The sequence below is a fragment of the Bombus affinis genome, chromosome 18 (assembly GCF_024516045.1).
Source record: "Bombus affinis isolate iyBomAffi1 chromosome 18, iyBomAffi1.2, whole genome shotgun sequence".
Lineage (NCBI taxonomy): Eukaryota > Metazoa > Arthropoda > Insecta > Hymenoptera > Apidae > Bombus > Bombus affinis.
This window is the reverse complement of record NC_066361.1, coordinates 3,788,130-3,809,170: the sequence shown is the minus strand read 5'-3', so window position 1 is coordinate 3,809,170 and position 21,041 is coordinate 3,788,130. Positions and strand designations below refer to the sequence as shown.

The following is a 21,041-nucleotide window of genomic DNA, read 5'->3' as shown; positions in this document are numbered from 1 at the left end:
AAGGCTAAGAATCCATAGAAGGAATTTTTTAAACGCAGGATGGATCGAATGAAAAATGCGTTGAGAACTCGTTTCGGGACGTGAGATCGCGCAGCTATCACGGAAAATTGCGAGGAAGTTGTTATAATAATTATGCGCCTCGACGCTATAATTTCGCGCTTATTATATCGCTTGTTATCTTCGCAAAATATTCGCTTCGGTTTCATACGAACGCACGTCCAAACCAACCAACAGCTAATTATTTACGCAAAACGGACGAACGCCTGCCTCTTCGGAAAACAATATTCTTCCATTCGTTTCCTTATCTACGTCACAGTTTCTCAAACTCCTGCAACTTTCCAATTGTTCCTTATTGTTTTAGATTAAAAAAAAAAAAGAACTGAAGAAAATTTACTCGAAACTTTTTTTCTTCTTTTATTTGGAAGAATTTTACAATCAATTCTCATTGAGAATTATAAATAAATTATTCTGGCGTGGCACTATAACATGAACAATACGCGTTGAAACTCATGTGAAATATCTAAAACTTGTTCCAATAAAAATAAGAACTTCAATGATGAAATTTCACTTACAATTCGATCATCAGCCACCCTGTACAGTGTGCTAACACCTTAATCTGCAACTACGGGCATAATCCGTAGTACGCTGATCGGTCCAAACGTAATTATTACGGGCATAGCTCATAGTACGATAACCGAACCAAACGTAATTATTACAGGCATAGTCCGTGGTAGACGATCGGACCGCATAGCCCGTAGTATGATGATCGGGCCAAACGTAATTATTACGGGCATAGCCCGTAGCACGATAATCGAGTCAAGCGTAATTATTATAGGCACAGTCCGCCCAAAATAGATGATCGGACCAAACGTAAACACTACGGGCATAGCCCGTAGTACGATAATCGGACCAAGCGTAATTATTATAGGCACAGTCCGCCCAAAATAGATGATCGGACCAAACATAAATATTACGGGCATAGCCCGTAGTAGATGATCGGGCCAAACGTAAATGTTACGAGCATAGCCCACAGTAGAGATCGTTTCCGGCCGAAAATTCTCGAACGTATATCGTAGGTTAAGGGGTTAAAACAGTCATTGACCGTCGTAAAAACCGGTTCGCATAGATTCTCTCGATCGTCGCGCTTTCACGTCAACGATCTGAAGAGAAGAAAGTAAACGGAAGATTTGATCCATCGCGGTTAGCCGACCGGCAATGGCCGACTGTCGGTGAATCGCGGTGGAAAAGAACGAGGGGCCGGTGATGATGCAACGGGGCGAAAAGCCGGAGGATTTCACGTGAAGTCGCGCCACATCCGCAAACCTTCTTTCGGACCCTGTTCCCGGTGAATCCGCAAAGACTTCCGAGGGTGTCCGGCATTCAACGTAACTGAAGCAGAGCGAATCGCGCGATCAGGTTTTACGATGACCGCAGGGTGCCAGTGGAGACCGAAACAGCGACTGTTTACGCTTCTGCTGTTTTTCTTTTCACTGTTGGCTGGCCGAAGGCTCGCAGAACAAGGAAAACTGCTCCCATTTCGACAGACAGAAGCTTGAGAAGGGTTTGCTGGTTACAAGGGGTTGGCAGGAGTTATGCAAAACCAAAGGGAATATACCTGGGCACCTACTTTAAATCGGTGGCCAGCGCAACGAGGTCACCTGTATCGTTGCCGGCCCCAACGTTCATCAAACTTCACCGGTTCCCTTCTTTGATTTATTGCCAGGTCAGACAGACGCGTTAAAGCCTTGCCTACGCTTCACCATGTGCACGCTGCGAGATGCAAGGTCGTGCTCGGTCTGGAAATTCATCTTCCAAGACGAGGTAAAGCGATACTCCTGACAGAGGAAACGAGAAACATCGGCCTCCAGCCTCCTACAACGTGTCACATGCTTTTCGCATGAAACTTTCAATGGACGGTGTTTCCGATACGTGACAACTGTTGGCCACACCGTTGACAATGGCCAGAGCAAGTGCAAATTCTTTTCTCTTCTTTTTTATTTGCAATTCGTAAATTTAGAATTCAATTTGAATTTACGAGCAAATTATTCTGCCGTGCTACTATGATAATGAATGATTACACCGTATGCAAGGTTATCACGTTGACTGCAACGACATTCGCAAGATTGCAACAGTTTTAGAGACAGAATAATTAACGCAGTGTAGGGGAGGTAGATACATAAGAAGCGTAGTAGGTAAACGAGATGTAAAACCGAAAGCTCGTCCAAAGTCAAAAAGCACGGACTAAGTGCGCAGGTTTACGCGTAGAGGATGGTTGTTACGCGAGGTTTAAAGAACGAGGTCGCTCGTTGTTGAAATATATTTAGAATAATAAATTAATGTACACCCTGTATACGCGAGTCGTTAGTACAAAGTATAAATCGCAAAATAAAATCGCGAATAAATACTCGGTAGATACTCGAGATACTCGCAGATACTGTAGATACTGTTAGATACTCTCATGCTCGCTATCGCGTTTGTTTATTTATACTGGTCGGGGCAAGTCGGAAAATTTGAATTCGTCTTCATTCGACGGCTGCCTGTAGCGGCAACATTGTTTTCTCCAGAGTTTGTTTACTCTTACGTTACATGTGTCCTAACGACCTTGATACTCCGAGGCAAAACAACAACACGATTTGGATTGTCCTGTGACCCATGTGCCGCTACATAAGCAATAATAAATAAATAAATAATAGTACGCGTGAGAGTGTATGCGAGCGTGGAAGGACATGCAGGTCTGAGTCGAGACAAAAGCAATGAAAAGCGGTTGGAAATTATCAGAAGCGAGCGAGTAGATTGTCTAGTCGTTGCTATGTCCAGCTAAATTCAGATAATTCGTAAATAAAGTTTCAACTTTTTCTTCTTCCCAAAACCGTGTCTCTACCTTAACAAAGAGAAGATAATCTGGAGGGAAATGACAACATGATTTGAATGTGCTGCTACAAATCTAATGTCCCTCTAACTGATGTGAGTTTTGGTGCTTGTTAATTCTTCTGTTACATCTACCACTCAATTTGCATATTTCTTCTTTAACCGTTGAAGAGTTTCCAATTACTCGCTGTTCCCCATAGTTGGATCCCATAGATTTAATACGGCTTCATGCAGCGTTATTTTGCAACGTCTGCCAACGAGCCGGTAGAATTTGTTAGATTTTTATTTAAGAAGTGCAGCTTCTGTAAGACGCTTGCGAGGAAATTCGAAGCTCGAAGATAAAATGAAATTTAAGTTGCGTGTGGTAACAGAGACGTTTGAAAGGAAGATTCATCTCGTTGCATCAGGTTGTTGTTGATTTTAGAGAAGTAGCTTTCTCGAGAGGCGGTCGATTCATCTGAACTTTGACCTGACGTGGCTAAAACACGATGGTTAGGTTTCTAAAAGGCGCTGACCGCCTTCAAAGCTTAGCCGCGTGTTACGAAATACCGGCATTAGAAAGTTTACTATAGAATTTCGTAATCGCCGCTACTCCACTGATAACACGCCACCGTTCTGATAATAATACGAGCGACAGCGAGACCGCTACGTTTCGATCTAAATACACCGTGGTTGAAAGTGAAGTATGAAGCTGAAAGTAAAGTGGAAGTTGCGATGATAATAGAGCAGGAAAGGTACAAACGAGTTTGCATTATACATAATAAAAGCCGCGGTATCGTCTCGAAAACGGAAGATTAATATCGAATAAATTGCGAAAATTCTCGCAGATGCCAGCTGAGCAGACTCGGCAAACAATCGTTCGCAGGGCTTAAGAATTAAGAAATATGATCGTATCTACAAATGTCAGCAAGAATGTTGCACTTGGCGACTGAGAAGTTGAAAAAGAAAATGGTAAAAGCCAAAGTCCATTGGCCAATGGACAGGCAACGGCATTGATAAACGTTAAAAATTCGAAAGTTTCTATTAAAATGTACATATTTATGCGATAAATATCACGTATATTGTTTATTGTTTGTTGTATAAATACCATAGCGAGCGTTTAATGTTTTATACAGTGAAGAAATAAAAATTAATCGGACTAATACGACTGGCATATGCTTGAGTTTTATTTATTGCAATTCAATTTATTTTACAATTTATTTATAACATTCATTTTATAACGATTTTCAACAGTTTTTAAGAAGTTGTGTATCGTTTTACCATTTCTTCTTATTACTTTCGATAATTTTGGTAATGGTAACTGTTGCTGTTTTAGGTTGGAGAATTTGCTTTCTTTCAGACTTGATTAATTTTTTTCCATGTTATATACTTAAAAGTTTGTATAATATTGTTAGTGTAATTTTTAATCGTCGATAGATCACGAGATATTGAGTAATTTTTAAACATGTTAACAGAGTGTGCTATCATTTCGTTTTTAAAATAAAACAATTTTTATTTTGTCACACATTAAAGCTCGTAATATTTTTAATTATTTTTAATGAACCGCATATTCTGAGCTCATAATGTTTCCAGATTGTAAATTGGGGTTAGGTTGGGGTTAGGTTGGTTATAGAAATATGAAAGCTAATCTGTGGAACGTTGTGATCTTTATTTTGATAGAACAAAATGGATCAGACGTAATTGGATAAAATAATATAAAACCTAATATTTTTCTGAACTCGCTAAAAAATAGCCATTTCTTCTTTTTATTGCCAGACTATTTTTCTTTTAATTTTTCAATTGTATTTATCATTTATTTATTTGTGAATGTTCATGCAAATTAGTATTCTTCTGAAATCGATTAAAGAAGCAAAGGTTTCTTCCATCTTTTAGAAAATAGCCATTTCATCTTTTTATTACCATACTATTTTTCTTTTAATTTCTAAACTGTATTTATTATTTATTTATTTGTGAATGTTCATGCAAATTAGTATTCTTCTGAAATCGATTAAAGAAGCAAAGGTTTCTTCCATCTTTTAGAAAATAGCCATTTCTTCTTTTTATTACCAAACTATTTTTCTTTTAATTTCTAAACTGCATTTATTATTTATTTATTTGTGAATGTTGATAGAAATTAGCATTTTTCTGAACTGGATTAAAGAAGCAAAGATTACTTCCACCTTTCAAAAAATAGCCATTTCTTCTTTTTATTACCAAACTATTTTTCCTTTAATTTCTAAACTGCATTTATTATTTATTTATTTGTGAATGTTCATAAAAATTAGCATTTTCCTGAACTGTATTAAAGAAGCAAAGATTTCTTCCACTTTCCAAAAAATAGCCATTTCTTCTTTTCATTACCAAACTATTATTCCTTCAATTTTTCAACCATTTCTATTATTTACTATCACGAGACCTCTTCACTTCTTACATTTCCCCACACTGTGTACATTCTACGTAACTTGCAGCCCTTAAACGTGCCATAAATGCACAAACATATACAGTCTACGTACCCTGCGTGATTTTCCAAACACGTTTCAATTAAAATATTCCAAATTGGTTTCGCGACGCAAGCGAAATTCCTTGGCGAAAGGTCGGGTCGCAATATCCTGTACAAACGATAGCAACGAACCACCTTCGCCACGATCGTTTAAATTAGATTCTCGCTTCACCTGTCGAAGCATCTCTTCTCATCCTTTTCCGCGACCCCCGTCAACCGATGGAGAGAGCAGAACGACCAGAACCAACTGATCTGTTCGCACTTTGATTTACTGCCTGGACAACCCAAAGGCTTAGCCGTCGCGCCCCGCAATATTTCCTTTGAATAAGCAAATTATGAGATTCAAGGTCGCGGCGACTGAAGGGTTTCATTTCGACTGGACGAGAAAATCGGTTACCTGGTTCAGTTCTACGCAAAATTCCTCCACGTCCGGATGTCCGATTTCCGATCGCGATCGCTCTTTATCTACGTTTTGCCTCTTTTGATTTTCGCCTTTCGCCTGGATCGCGTTCATGCCCGATCGATCGAATCGATCGTGGCAAAAATCGTGACACAGTGCGCTTTCCAGTGTCCAACGTGATTTATAGTTGTTACGCAGCAACGTGGTTGGTTGGTTCCTTTGCCGCGACGATCGTCGAGTACACATCACGTGGAAATATCGAGGTAAATGAATAAGATAGTGAGATAAGCAAGCGATCTGACATTCGATCGGCGTTGTATCTTGGATTAATTTGAACGCGTCGCTGGCTTGTCCGTTTGGCCTTTCGCCGCGCGTTCTATTTACAAGTATCGATCGGTTCGGTTGGTGGCACGTTGCGGTCAAAATGGTGGAGGAAAAACGTTTGTCTCGCTTCGGCAACGATTGAAATTAATTCACCGTTACCGCGCGTTCAGATTTGATGCACTTCATAAATCCTGTAGACGGAAGCTTGCGAGCCTTGCGTTTCAAATATTTGTACTGCGAATTAATCGTCGTTGTATTATATTTTAAACAATGATCAAGCTGGCTGTAATTAACTGTAATTTTGTTCAAATTCGTTTTTGGGTTTGGTTAAATTCTGAAGTTTAACTGTTAAGGGCATCGATCCGATTAATGTCATCTTAAATCTCAGCAATTGCATTAAAGTTCTGGTAATTTGGAATTAAACTGTTCACAGGGTTCACTGATCAAACCCACAAGTTGAAAACTACAGCAAATGATTTTTGCATTTAGTTAAATTATTTTATTTAACTGTTGAAGACATCAACACATTAGTGTCATTTTTCTTATTTATCTTAAATCTGAGTAATTGAACAGTACAATTTAAATAAAGTTCTAGCAATTTTTAATTGCACTGTTCACAGGGTTCACTGATCAAACCCACAAGTTGACACGTACAGTAAAATAACGATATTGCAAACACTGTATTTTAAATTAATCGTCGTTAGATATTTTAAATAATCTTCAAACTAGGTATAAGAACTGTAACTTTTCCAAATTCGTTTTTGAATTTAGTTAAATTTTGAAATTTAACTATCATCAGCACGACTAATGTCATTTTTCTTATTCATCTTAAATCTGAGTAATTAGACAGTACAATTTAAATAAAGTTCTAGCAATTTTTAATTGCACTGTTCACAGGGTTCACTGATCAAACCCACAAGTTGACACGTACAGTAAAATAATGATTCTTGCATGTAGTTAAATTATTTTATTTAACTGTTAAAGACATCAACACACTAATGTCATTTTTCTTATTTATCTTAAATCTCAGCAATTAGATTAAAGTTCTAGCCAGCTTCAATTAAACTGTTCAAAGGGGCATTGATCAAACCCACAAGTTGAAAAGTACAGCAAAATAATGATTGTTACTTGTAGTTAAATTTTATAATTTAACTGTTGAAGACATCAACACGACTAATGTAATTTTTCTTATTCTTCTCAAATCTCAGCAATTTAATAGTACAATTTAAATGAAGTTCTAACAATCTTTAATTGAATTGTTCAGAAGTTGTACTGATCAAACCCACAAGTTGAAAACTACAGCAAAATAATGATTTTTGCATTTAGCCAAATTTCTTAATTTAACTGTTGAAGATATCAACACATTAATATCGTTTTTCTTATTTATTTTAATTCTCAGCAATTAGATTAAAGTTCTAGCGATTTTGAATTAAACTGTTCAGAGGAAGCACTGATCAAACCCACAAGTTGAAAAGTACAGCAAAATAATGATTGTTGCTTGTAGTTAAATTTTATAATTTAACTGTTGAAGACATCAACACGACTAATGTAATTTTTCTTATTCTTCTCAAACCTCAGCAATTTAATAGTACAATTTAAATGAAGTTCTAACAATCTTTAATTGAATTGTTCAGAAGTTGTACTGATCAAACCCACAAGTTGAAAACTACAGCAAAATAATGATTTTTGCATTTAGCCAAATTTCTTAATTTAACTGTTGAAGATATCAACACATTAATATCGTTTTTCTTATTTATTTTAAATCTCAGCAATTAGATTAAAGTTCTAGCGGTTTTGAATTAAACTGTTCAGAGGAAGCACTGATCAAACCCACAAGTTGAAAAGTACAGCAAAATAATGATTGTTGCTTGTAGTTAAATTTTATAATTTAACTGTTGAAGACATCAACACGACTAATGTAATTTTTCTTATTCTTCTCAAATCTCAGCAATTTAATAGTACAATTTAAATAAAATTCTAGCAATCTTCAATTAAACTGTTCAGAGTGTCCACTGATCAAACCCACAAGTTGAAAACTACAACAAAATAATGATTTTTGCATTTAGCCAAATTTCTTAATTTAACTGTTGAAGATATCAACACATTAATATCATTTTTCTTATTTATTTTAAATCTCAGCAATTAGATTAAAGTTCTAGCGATTTTGAATTAAACTGTTCAGAGGAAGCACTGATCAAACCCACAAGTTGAAAAGTACAGCAAAATAATGATTGTTGCATGTAGTTAAATTCTTAGATTTAACTATTAAAGACATCAACACACTAATGTCATTTTTCTTATTCTTCCCAAACCTCAGCAATTAAATAGCACAATTTAAACAAAGTTCAATGGTCAAACCCACAATTTGACAAGTACAGCAAAATAATAATATTTCAAACACTGTCTCTTAAATTCATCTGAATATTTACCATTACGTTACTCGTCTGTTTCCCACCAATGAACTTACCATAGTAACTCATTCGTTTCTCACATTTGAATACTAATCACGTAATCGACTCATGTAACAAAATCAACAGATTAATAAAAATCAAAGCCAAACGATTCTACTTCCAAGAATCTCTTAATTAATTAATTAATTAATCACCGCATTGATCAATCGCGCGTCTATTTCTATACAAACTTCATCTCCGTCCAACAGAAAACGTCCTTCGGAACCCAACAACAGACGTCAAAATTGCTACTGGTCGACCGGATTCGAAGGCTCTGGCGATTAGAATTCAGGCGTTAGGTATCACAGCGATATCGATAATGGGTCGCGATATCCGCGGGGTGCGCGTACGTACTAGCATGATGTACGACGAGTAATATTTTCGCGCTCGCGATATATCTGCCGGCAGCGGACAGCGGCCTGGCGATGTGGCCGTCGATATCGGTTATCGAAAATATTTTTAAATTCGCAAATGATAACGTGCCACGTTGCTTCCGGCCGATCTCGTCGCCGACGTCAGTTTTACGGCCAATCGGCGACCGTTTCTCCCGCGATCCCATCATCATCGTTCGTTATTAAATGCCGAGGTTGTCCACGTGATCGAAATTTAATTCCCAAGCGAAATCCCTTCTTTTTTCACTTTACCGACGCTACTTTGCGAGAAATATCGCGCGACCTTGAACAGCGCGATAAAGTAGCCAAATTTAAGCGAGATCCATGGGATCCGACGCGCGGCCAATGGAAACTGGAATATCGGATTTATGAATAAAAGAAGCCGCAGCTTCATCAAGTTGAGAAGTAGACGAGAAGCGTACGAATACTTCGATGCCAGACTTGTGGCTCACGCGATAGAGAGATCTTCGATAATGTATTATAATTTTCCATCTCGAGTTCCCATCTCAATATCGTCTTACTGTATCGATCTCCGCAGAATACAGTGCCTTCTTCTTTTTAGAACGTTTACTGACCAGTATTTTGAGTATTACATTGGCACGTTGTTCACAATAAACAATGAACTTCGGTCGTGGGATGGTTCAGGCAAAAGTAGCGATACGTGACGGTACGACATAGCCGTACGGTGTTTGTGCGTCGAGGTTACGTTTGTTTGTTTACTATTTTTATATATAGCTATTTGCTTCGAAGCTTCGTCCAGAAAACCTGGTGGCAGAAACAGCACGCTCAGAGTCCAGTGTGTTACTTCGCTGGTCGAAAAAATTTCTCTTAAAGTATCGGAGAGTTGTGGCGAAAAGTACGAAAAAGTAGCTAGATAATCCTGGGAATATGAAAAAACGAGGCTAAAATTGAGTCTTGCCTCGAGTGGCCGGTCGCATTGGATGCAACAACCGAAACAACCGATGGCAAGATATAAAAAAAAGTAAGGTAAAAAGTTCGCCTCTTCTCACGAACATGTCGAAGTGGAAAAAAAGTCAATTAAGAGACGGTCTCGTTTGGAGTTGGTTCTCGGTAAACGAGTAACCGATTCCATGCAACATGGAATTCATCTGTCGGCCCTTTTTACGCCACCTAATGCTTTTTTTTCTTCTTCTTTCTTCGTCTGTTCTCGAACGTATCGCGACCTCAAGACTGCAGGATCGTTTTATCGTGTAGAAGTTCACCGTTGCTTGTCTCGCTTGGGGCGTTCTACGCGCGACGACGATGCGATAGCGGCGATAGTCATACTTATAATTAGAGGAGTCAGCCAAATGATTTACGACGCACACGTGGTACACGCGGGCCGCTTTCGTAAATACGTCGTCCGCCTCTTCTTCCTCGTCTCGTTTCTTTCGCACGGGCACGCGGTATCGCGAGGTGGCCCCGGTTTTCGATTAATAATTTTTGCCAGAGTATAAGCTGCACCACTTTGCGGGTCGTGACGAATAATAAAATTAATCGTAGGTCGATCAGTGACCGATTCGAGGAACGCGCGAGCAACGCAATATCGCAACATCGATAAATTCCGATCGAATCGCCCTTTGTTTTATCGTTAGCAGAGCGTACAACTATAGTCACGCCATCCTGTAATTTTGCTCGTCGAATTTGCCTTCCTCGAACGAATACGAGAACCCCGCGAGTCTATTACGGTTTTCGGAAAGTGATATTCATAAATCTGCTCCCTTTGCTTTGCTTGTGTGGTGGAAATAATTTTGTACATTGTCCCCTTTATCTTCGATAGATAGCTTCTTATTTTGCTGAATAAGATTCAGTTTCTTCGTAGAATATTTTGTAGACGTTGAAGAAGTTGTAAGAGACTGCAAAGAATTTTGCTTGAAAATTATTCCAGTAAAAGTGATTCTTTTTACTGTAAGATGTTTAATAAATTTTACTTGACTGTTCCAATTATCTTTGATGGATAGCTTTTATTTTCTGAATAAGATTCAGTTCTTTGGTAGAATATTTTGTTCAAGTTGAAGAAATTAGAAGAAGCAAAGAATCTACTGGAAAATTATTCCATTTTTTATGATTCTTTTTACTGCAAGATGTTTAATAAATTATATTTGACTGTTCTAATTATCTTTGATAGGTAGTTTTTATTTTCTGAATAAGATTTAGTTTTTTGGTAGAATATTCTGTACAAGTTGAAGAAGATAGAAGAAGCAAAGAATCTACTGGAAAATTATTCCATTTTTTATGATTCTTTTTACTGTAAGATGTTTAATAAATTATATTTGACTGTTCTAATTATCTTTGATAGGTAGTTTTTATTTTCTGAATAAGATTTAGTTTTTTGGTAGAATATTCTGTACAAGTTGAAGAAGATAGAAGAAGCAAAGAATCTACTGGAAAATTATTCCATTTTTTATGATTCTTCTTACTGTAAGGTGCTTAATAAATTTTATTTGACTGTTCTAATTATCTTTGATAGATAGTTTTTATTTTCTAAATAAAATTCAGTTCTCTGGTAGAATATTTTGTTCAAGTTGAAGAAGTTAGAAGAAGCAAAGAATCTACTGGAAAATTATTCCACTGAAAGTCGAAAGTATTTATTACGATTCTTTTTACTGTAAGGTGATTGATAAATTTTATTTTACTGTTCTAATTATGTTTGGGTACAAGTCGTCGCGTTCGGACTTGTTCGAATGCGTCGGCCGTCGGAATACGCGACATACGCACGGACATTTTTTCATGGAAAAACAATTATGTTACATTTAATTACTCGTGCATCGCTTTCGTGTTTTATTTTGACCGGTGATATTTCATTGGGTTTCACTTGATCGCATAAATTTAAGCCAGGTCGCGTGCAGGAAAAACAAATTACCAGCGTAATTTTCAGCTAACTTTCGTCTTTTTGCTTTAGAATTAATTATTAAATAACGTTATTGAAATTTATCGCAGTCGCGACAATTACTCGAATCAACGACAAAATAAAAAATTACGATAAACGATTCGAAGATCGCGCGATCGAAAATGATTCTAAATAACAAATTGAAACGGAATAAAGGAAATAAAATAATTTGATTATTAAATGAAACATTTTAAAGCAACGAAATAATCAGCAATATGACGTGAATTTGGGTTAAAATGGTTCTCGTGTAAAAGCCGAAAGGGATACAGCTTAATGAGCGAATAAATTTACACGAAAAATTAATCCACTGTACAAACCACCTCGACGTGTATAAAACATCAAGAGAATTATTTATGATCGCATATTGAATTCGTAGCGAATCTATAGAGGGCGACAACAAATAGTAGTTAAGCTTCAAGATCTATATTTATTCAGTCAGAGATACAAATCAAAAATAAACCGAGTGAAACATAAATCGAAATAATTCCACTAACTCCACCAGAAATATATTACCTACTTTATAGAAAAAAATGCTTTTGTATTTTTTCTCGCGAGAAAAAAACAGGTGGGGGGGAATATGTACACGGGGACAAATATTCTTTAAAAAACATTCTACCGCGACATAAATAATTCTTTCCGCAAATTCGCCGGTGAAAACCAGCAAGATTCGCTAATCAAGATAAATCAAACCTTTTACGTTTAACCGGAACACAAAATTCATATGCTGCAAAAAGGCGAAACTTATTTCACAAAAAAAAAAAAAAAGAAAAAAATAAGTTTTCTGTCTTTTTAAAACCATTTCTTCGATATTGGCAACGATTTTTCCCGAAAATTTATCCAAAAACGATGGTTCTTTTTCCCACGATAATTATCCTATCGCACAGCTTTACAAATCACAGAAATTGCACAACAATTCCGTCAGAATTTTTGATTAAACGAAAAATACGCCTCGTATTTGCTTGATGGAGCGTGAGTCGCAGGCGGCAGGCTAACATGGCGCTGCGACGGCCGTCGGAACATGGCGACTGTACTGGCGGCCAGTTCGGCTTCGACTCGTTACAGGATTTCTCTTCAGTCTGTGTATCCTATTCGACGTGATCTCTCGGTTTTGAAAAATCGACGCGTTTCAACGGCAACGGCTCGTTAGAATATCGCTTGACAGTCGGCAACAACGACGCACGGCGTCGAAGTACGCTTCTATTAATACGTCGCTCACGAGCTGTCGAGCGTATTGCGTTCGCGACCGTGCACAACACCGATACAAGTAAAACTCGCCTGTATTGGTGAATAACAACGAAGGAAAAAGCTGGTCGATGTGCTACGTGACGCATATACACGTCCATACAAGCAGCAATTTTTGACGCACTTTCGATCTGTTGGCTGCCCCCGGGGCCGCGATTTAACTGGCCGAAAATTAATTGTCGCGGCAACGTCGTGTCGCACGGCCGGCCGCATTTTCGTTATTTTTCAACGGCGCACGAAAATCGTGCCAGAATCTTCACCAACATTCGAATACGCTTTTCTTCGTTACTATTCGCAACAGCTGCGAGATACGTCCGGACGATTGCTGCAAAAGTTTCGGAAAATTGTTTGTCGAATAGATCGTAACTTACGAAAGAATATTAGATTACGTGAGTTGTAGGAAACGATTTGAAATGTTTAAATCACCGTAACCAAACTCGAGTAATACGATATGTAAAATTTTCAGCGAATTTGAAAATCTATATATTCGTTGGAAGCATTCATTTTGTAGAAATAATCCAGGTATTTGTGTGATGAATTATAAATTATATTAGGTCGTCTGAGAAGTTTGTTTTTTTCAACAATTTGTCTTTTATATTATTTTATTCAATTACTGTTATTTAAAAAACAAAATATTGTGCGATTATTATTTTATTATAAAACGAAAGAAACTTATCGCATAACTTAATATTAGCAAGCTACAATATTTAGCGAGACTGTAACATTGATTATATGTCCACAGTCTATTTACCAATTTTGTATATTAATTTTATACTTACTTATTATTATTATTTATACTTTCTTTTTACTAAATGTAGGAAAATTGTAATAAATATCTTGCAACTTTTACATACATTTTCATACGATTAATGCCGAATTTTACGAATATAATTAAGATAGCCGTGTCTCATTAAAGTGTTAATAAAATTTCAAAACGTTTCCTACAACGCTTACAATATATTCATAAATATTTTCCACGACAAATATCAAAATATTAGATTATCCAAAAATTGTCTTTCTTTCGCAAACAACTGTTTCCGTGCAGTCTGTGGAACGTCGCGGTGTTTATCTCAACAGAACAAAATGGATCGTACAAAATAAAATAAAAGAAGAAACGTGCGTCGATTATTTCGTCATAAAACGAAAGAAACTTTTCCGACGACCTGATATTCGAAGAGTACTAAGACTAAAAGTATTTTCTTTTTAATGGAGATTATATTATTTAGATTCTAGGAGATTTGATTATGAATTTTCAAACCTTTATAAGAATATACACTAAAGTATTTGAATATATTTGTTGCATTGATGTATACGTTACACCACGCCATTGCGATTATGTAACAATAAATAACATCGTGCTACTGACACAACCGGTGTATTTTTAGTTCTCGTGTGTTTCAAGAAATCTCATTAGGCAATTGAATATGTTGAGAATTGCGGATCTTGATGGCCGAAATATTGTTATAGAAACGTTAAATTTACACTGGGCATTGATATTAACGTAGACACATATTTATTTTATAAACGATTTCTAGAATATTGATCGATACACACTTGCACGCGTCTCAGCACTTTCTTCCATGCCCGACCTTTCATCGACTGTTAACCGACTGAACTGTTTACATTCGTCTGTTTTTCAGTCGCCGCGCACACACATATCTCCACACACTGATGTCCACATACAAATATCTCTACTACGCATTTAACCTAGTCCAGCACAAAAATTATACATATCTCAGTAGAACAAAACAGCGGAGAAGAATCGTTAGAAGAATCATCGTTGCTCAAAGTAGAGGCATTTCTCGTGAAGAAAACGTGCAGTTCCATGGATGAAACAGGCAAATACAGATGGATTTTATTAGCATCGAACGTATTAATGTTTAGAATAGTTTTCACAGATCAGAGATCCTTTTCCATCGCAAGCTTCTGGAACTGCACGTTTTCTTCACGAGAAACGCCTCTGCCTCGAGCAACGATGATTATTCTAACGATTCTTCTGCATTGTTTTGTTCAATTGCCTAATGAGATTTCTTGAAAATAAAACAAACAACTTTTCGGACAACCTAATACTTTTCGTTCGCTTTCGTACGCCGATTTCATTTTGTCTCCCTGCTTTACGTCTAATTTCGTTGTTCGCTAAAACGTGGTGGTTTTTCTTCTTAAAGACAGGGCGGAGATGTGACACGATCGTGGTCGAGTGAATTTTTGCCGAATCCGACGAAATGAGACGCGTTAGATCCAATGGTATTGATTAGGGGGTCGAGCCGTGTGCTAGGGGAATATAAATCGTTCGGTGTGGCTCGCTGAACGCGCTGTTAAAAGCTCGTGATCGCTCTGTACTTCGCCTTAACGCGGCGATGATTGTTTTGCTCATTACGGCCCTGTTTCTTTCTTTTTGCAAGTGGATTGGAATTGAAACTACGACTCGTGTTCAACCGACACTCACGCTATCCTAAACAGCACAGCATCTGAAATATCCACTTTTAATAATCATGTTCTAGCATCGATATCGTTCTGGTCCCACCTTCTCATTTGTCCAAACGTCCAGATAGACGTGACATCGTTCCGCTGTTATAAAATTCGAGAAAGAAGAAAAGAAGAAAAAAAGTGACAGGGACAAAGAAAAGATGGATCGACGAGGTTTCGATCGCATGAGAAATTGTACGGCCCGAGAGATAACATCCGGCCGACCTTCTCAGCTCGCGGAACACATTTCGTCATTTTTCGACTCGCTTAATGGAAAGTTAAACGTTTCGAGATAACGTCAGATAAACCGCAAACGTTGCGAGAGCCGCGCTATTAATAGACGCGGATCCACGCGTGCAAAACCAAACTGTCATTACACAGCAGCCGCGAATAGGCGTTTCTTCGTCGTGTGTGCGAGTATAAATATTTATCGAGATTATTTGGTCGTTGCTAACAGCCAAACGAAATTGATACTTTCATATCTCTGCTAACGTGTCAACGGATACAACGAAATCGTGTTCGTCGATTAGACAGTTACACATTCTCAACGTAATCTCTTGATTTCCCTCTAAAATTTCCAATAGGATTCGCGTTTAACTGAGATGGAAGGAATTCTTGCGAAAGAATATTCAATTAGCGAGACCGTATTACGAGATGGGATGAGCGTGATTGAATTCGTGACAGGATGGAGGTGGGCATTTTTCATCGGAACGCTTGCCAAAGGTTCGAGTTTGCCGGAAGTTCGATCAAAAGCACGTCCGTCGGACGAGCAGCGTACACGAGGAGGTGCGAGAGCCTCGCTACAGTTAGAAATGCCTTTACATTTGTTTCAGTCGGTCCAAATCCGTCCGTGTCGGGGGACCAACTTTCAACCCCTGTACGTCGTCATTAAAGAACTGTTGGTGGGACGAAAGTTTCACCGTGAGAAACGTGTGAGTGGTGAAATTCGACGGAAACTGGGATATAAAAAGGAGAGAAGAATATTTGGCAGCTGTATACGTACGGTATAAGACACAAAGAGTGTTGAATTGATTGTACATTTGTATGCACTGTATTTATATAGTACGTGTGAAGGTGTGGGGCTGGAAGAATACAAAGAAGATATGTGAAATGGATCTTAGGTTTAGATATGACCACACGGAATTACACGTTGATAGAAGAATACAAGCTAACAGAAATCAAAGAAAAGCAGCAAGGTACGAAGGGGAAGCCATAGAATCAAAAAAGGAATCAGTAAAGGAGTGCATAAAGGAGAGAGAGAGAAACTGAGGAAATGACCAAGAAGGGAAAAGAGCAAGAAAGAGAAGGAAGAGACTAGAAGAGGTGAGAAACTGAGGGACACGGATGGAAGCAAGAGAAGAGCAAGAAAGGATGACAGTAGACCAAATCATAGAAGAAAGGAGAAAGAGAGAAGCAGAAGAGAGGGAGAAATATAACAAACATTATAGAAAAATCGCCAAAGAAGAGTTACCAAAATACTTAAAAAGGAGGATGAAGTAGAAGAACGGAAAAATATTATCAAGATTCAGATGTGGGAACGAGACCAAAGCAAGATAATAGTGGAAAGAAGAGGAAGAAAGAAGATGCAGGCTATGTAAAAGAAAAGACGAAAGACCAAAGGACACAGAAAACATATTAAACGAGACTGGAGAAGGACTAACAGAACTAAAAGCAATAATAGAGAAGAGAAGGGCAATACAAGACGAGGAGGAACGACTATAAGAAAGCACAGCAAGGAGGCAAAAGTCCAAAAATTGCAACAGTTTTAGAGACAGAATAATTAAGGCAGTGTAATATAATAAAGAGGATAAAAGGGGTGGTAGATACATAAGAAGCGTAATAGGTAAGCGAGATGAAAACCGAAAGCTCGTCCAAAGCCAAAAAGCACGGACTAAGTGCGCAGGTTTATGCGTAGAGGATGGTTGTTACGCGAGGTTTAAAGAACGAGATCGCTCGTTGTTGAAATATATTTAGAATAATAAATTAATGTACACCCTGTATACGCGAGTCGTTAGTACAAAGTATAAATCGCAAAATAAAATCGCGAATAAATACTCGGTAGATACTCGAGATATTCGGAGAACTGTAGATACTGTTAGATACTCTCATGCTCGCTATCGCGTTTGTTTATTTATACTGGTCGGGGCAAGTCGGAAAATTTGAATTCGTCTTCATTCGACGGCTGCCTGTAGCGGCAACATTGTTTTCTCCAGAGTTTATTTACTCTTACGTTACATGTGTCCTAACGACCTTGATACTCCGAGGCAAAACAACAACACGATTTGGATTGTCTTGTGACCCATGTGCCGCTACATAAGCAATAATAAATAAATAAATAATAGTACGCGTGAGAGTGTGTGCGAGCGTGAAAGGACATTCAGGTCTGAGTTGAGACAAAAGCAATGAAAAGCGATTGGAAATTATTAGAAACGAGCGAGTAGATTGTCGAGTCGTTGTTATGTCCAGCTAAATTCAGATAATTTGTAAATAAAGTTTCAACTTTTTCTTCTTTCCAAAACCGTGTCTGTACCTTAACAAAGAAAAGATAATCTGAAGGAAAATAATTTTTGATATCGTGTATGAATGGCGGATAAGCTGCAGGAATAAAGAAACAAATGAATTTTGAACGGTTGTACGGTCGATGTTAAATAATACGTCGCCCACCGACGTTCAATTGTTCGACACAATAAGCTCAAGTGACATCCGTGCGTCGTGTGCTTGGCTACAATTTGTACACACTTCCGATACAATACTCAATCACAACTCGCGAAAGCGAGGTTGCGTAAGGCTCGTTGCGACGACACATTGTCGGATATTTCGAAGCGATCGCGAGAACAAAAGTTGGCCGGACCATTAGTCAACCGGGTGGCAGGTTGCGCGGCTTGAAAAATTGACAAAGACAACGCTGTCGATTCTACGTTATATCCGTGAGCGCCTATTTTATACTGTAGAAAAACACCGATGACAAAATTGTAGTAGCTTTAGGGAACGCTAGATGGATAATAATCAATCTTCTGGTTATTTTCGCGAAAAGAAAAACAAAAGCAGAGAATGTTGAGAAACGTTAAGTTGGTATAATCGCTAGTTCCTTCAAGCTAAGTTGGTACGACCTTTAACGACGCTCTTTTGTCTTAAGAGTCGACCACGTGTTAATTGTCTGAGTGTATCCAGTGTGTTCAGATGTTTTGTACGAGGTGGTGAAATATAGAAAGTAAAATTCAATCTGTGTGAATCTATTAAATATTAACCTCAAACCTATATTTAATAACAGAGAAATCGACCGGCAAATTTCAAGCTGCAGGATAAGTGCGATTTTCCGTTCAGGAAAAACATTCACGTCGACCAAGCTTTCACGCTGTGAACCGGTAGCGTTCGGTATTGACGTTTCTCCGCGTTTATTTGCATCCGTCATCCGCGCGAATGCTAAAGAGAAAAAACACAGAAGCCGGAGAGAAACAGACGAAGAGGTGAAACGATAGAGAGGAAACGGAAGAATACGAAATGGAAAAAGAAGACGAGAGAATAGAGGCAGAGCGAAAGAGAGAGAATACTCGCATCTTGCTGCCTTTATAAATGCTTCTACATTTATTAAGGCTACTCCCCGGAGCCTGGACGTACCAGTGTACGTATTTCGAAATGAATGCCTCGTGACGTGGCACCGCGACGCTGTCGTCGGGGCGCGCGAGCGCTACGAAAAGTGAAATATTTCCGTCGTATTTTCACATGCGCCGGCACGACGAATGGCGTCCCTGCGTCTGACGGCTCTGTGCTTCGGCAGCGTGGCAAACGAACAGGAATAAAAAGAAGAAACGAAATAATAATAAATACGTAGGCACGCGTAATACAGTGTTTATACACGTGTATGTGTGTGTGTGTGTGTATGTTATAGGCGCGTAGCGAAGACGTGAAGGCAGTGGCGTTTCGAACGAAAGGTTTCGTTGCCGGCGGAAAAATGTCGCGCCGACCGATCGAGAATATGGCGGCCGCGCTGTTCGTTTGCATGAAAATGAAGAAAAGAATTTATTTCGTCCGTATGAGAAACGCCGCGTTTCCGGCATGATTTATGCAACACGAGCGCGGGAAAGCGCGACGCGGAATTTCGCATTTTCTGCGGGTTCCTTCGTGATAGTTTGACAAAGGATTTTCGCCTGGGTCGTTGGTTATTGTATCGCCAGGACTAATAGCGTCGCCATCTCGTCACCGGTGCAAATATTTCTTCTTACATTTGCAAAAGCTGTTCCAAGCAACCTGGTTACTTGTCCTTGTTGATTCGCATCTATCGTCGAGAATGTAACCTACATCAGGACCTGGTGATCGAATGAAAAACATTTCTCGTAGATCATTTCTCGTACGCTTGGAATCTTGTCGAAAATCTGATCGGAAGATTGAACAGGTAGCCGCGACGAAAAGTTTCCGTTCGCATCCGTTGTTTCCCGTCAACGACGCCGGAATTACATTGAATTATTTAACGGTCGTATTTCACGGTTCACTTTTCATGCGACTTCTGCACGCTGCTCCGCCGTACAATGCGCCTGTAATTTTATATAACCAGTTAAATGACTCTTGGCAAGGAAGTGATTTGTCGCACGATATTTTATTTCAGATAATCATCTTCCGTGTCAGACGTGGGCTGTCCACCGCGACAATGTATGTATACATTGATTAATGGTGGCCTGTTCGCCGCGGGATAAAAGTCAGGGAAAAGAGAGGAGGAAAGGATAAGAAAATCGGAGATCGAGCGCCTCTTAAAAATCAGGACACTCTGGTTGCGCGCCACCGATTCTTGTATTTTTGAAACTTGTTAGTCACAGGAAAGTTCCGCGCTGTCGTCCATCGTTCCGCTTATCAATCGTAGCGATCATCGTTTGTTATCCTAAACGACGTTGATAAGAAAAAAAAAGGGAGGCAAATTTTATTGTCTGTTGATTTTCGAGTGATTTAGAGTGGAATGCTTCTTGGAATTTTCTGCGGTAAGAGAAACGTCTCGCCTGTCAGACGAACGGATTCATCGTGGGCTGTTTGAAACAATAGGATCTTCTGTTCGTGTGACAAATTTCATGTCACCACGATTAAGACGTTTGCAACTTTCATTCACAGCTATCGTCGTTTAATATTAGCTTGTCCGGGAAGTTCCTTCCGTTTTGTAAGAAAATAGTAGACGCAATTTTGTTTTATATTAATTTATTGAATTGTGCACGAAACTAATAATAGAAATATAACTTAATTGAATAAAATAATATAAAAGAGAAATTCATTTATTATATTCTAAATGTGGGAGGAATACTTTGATTCTGCTTACTTTATTTATGATTATAGTAAGAAATTAATTATTTTGTTGTGAAGTAACGATGAAAGAGTTTTCTTATTTATTTTTATTGATTTCTTTTCTCTATCAGTTTCTTTTGTTTTATAAGAAAATAATAGACGCACAATGGTTTTTAATATCCACAAACGTAATAATAAAAATATAATGAATGATACTTAACTCAATGAAACAATATAAAAAAGAAATTGTTGCTCATCTATTATT

At 38.2% G+C, this 21,041-nt stretch overlaps 3 long non-coding RNA genes across 4 annotated transcripts in view; 1 reads left to right on the top strand and 2 right to left on the bottom strand.

The window, feature by feature from the left end:
- Nucleotides 1–21,041, bottom strand: part of LOC126926672 (uncharacterized) — a 148,750-nt gene that overhangs the window by 72,080 nt on the left and 55,629 nt on the right. The window lies entirely within an intron of this gene.
- On the top strand, nucleotides 2,187–20,460 carry LOC126926698 (uncharacterized). 2 transcript variants are annotated; one of them, XR_007714787.1, is made up of 3 exons: nucleotides 2,196–2,732; nucleotides 17,893–19,133; nucleotides 20,115–20,460. It is a non-coding gene; the product is annotated as an uncharacterized LOC126926698 (long non-coding RNA). The 2 variants fall into 2 exon arrangements; XR_007714788.1 differs by having other exon boundaries at nucleotides 2,187–2,732; nucleotides 17,893–20,460.
- On the bottom strand, nucleotides 4,498–7,236 carry LOC126926683 (uncharacterized). Its single transcript, XR_007714770.1, has 2 exons — nucleotides 5,745–7,236; nucleotides 4,498–5,665 (listed from the first exon to the last, which is right to left on the bottom strand). It is a non-coding gene; the product is annotated as an uncharacterized LOC126926683 (long non-coding RNA).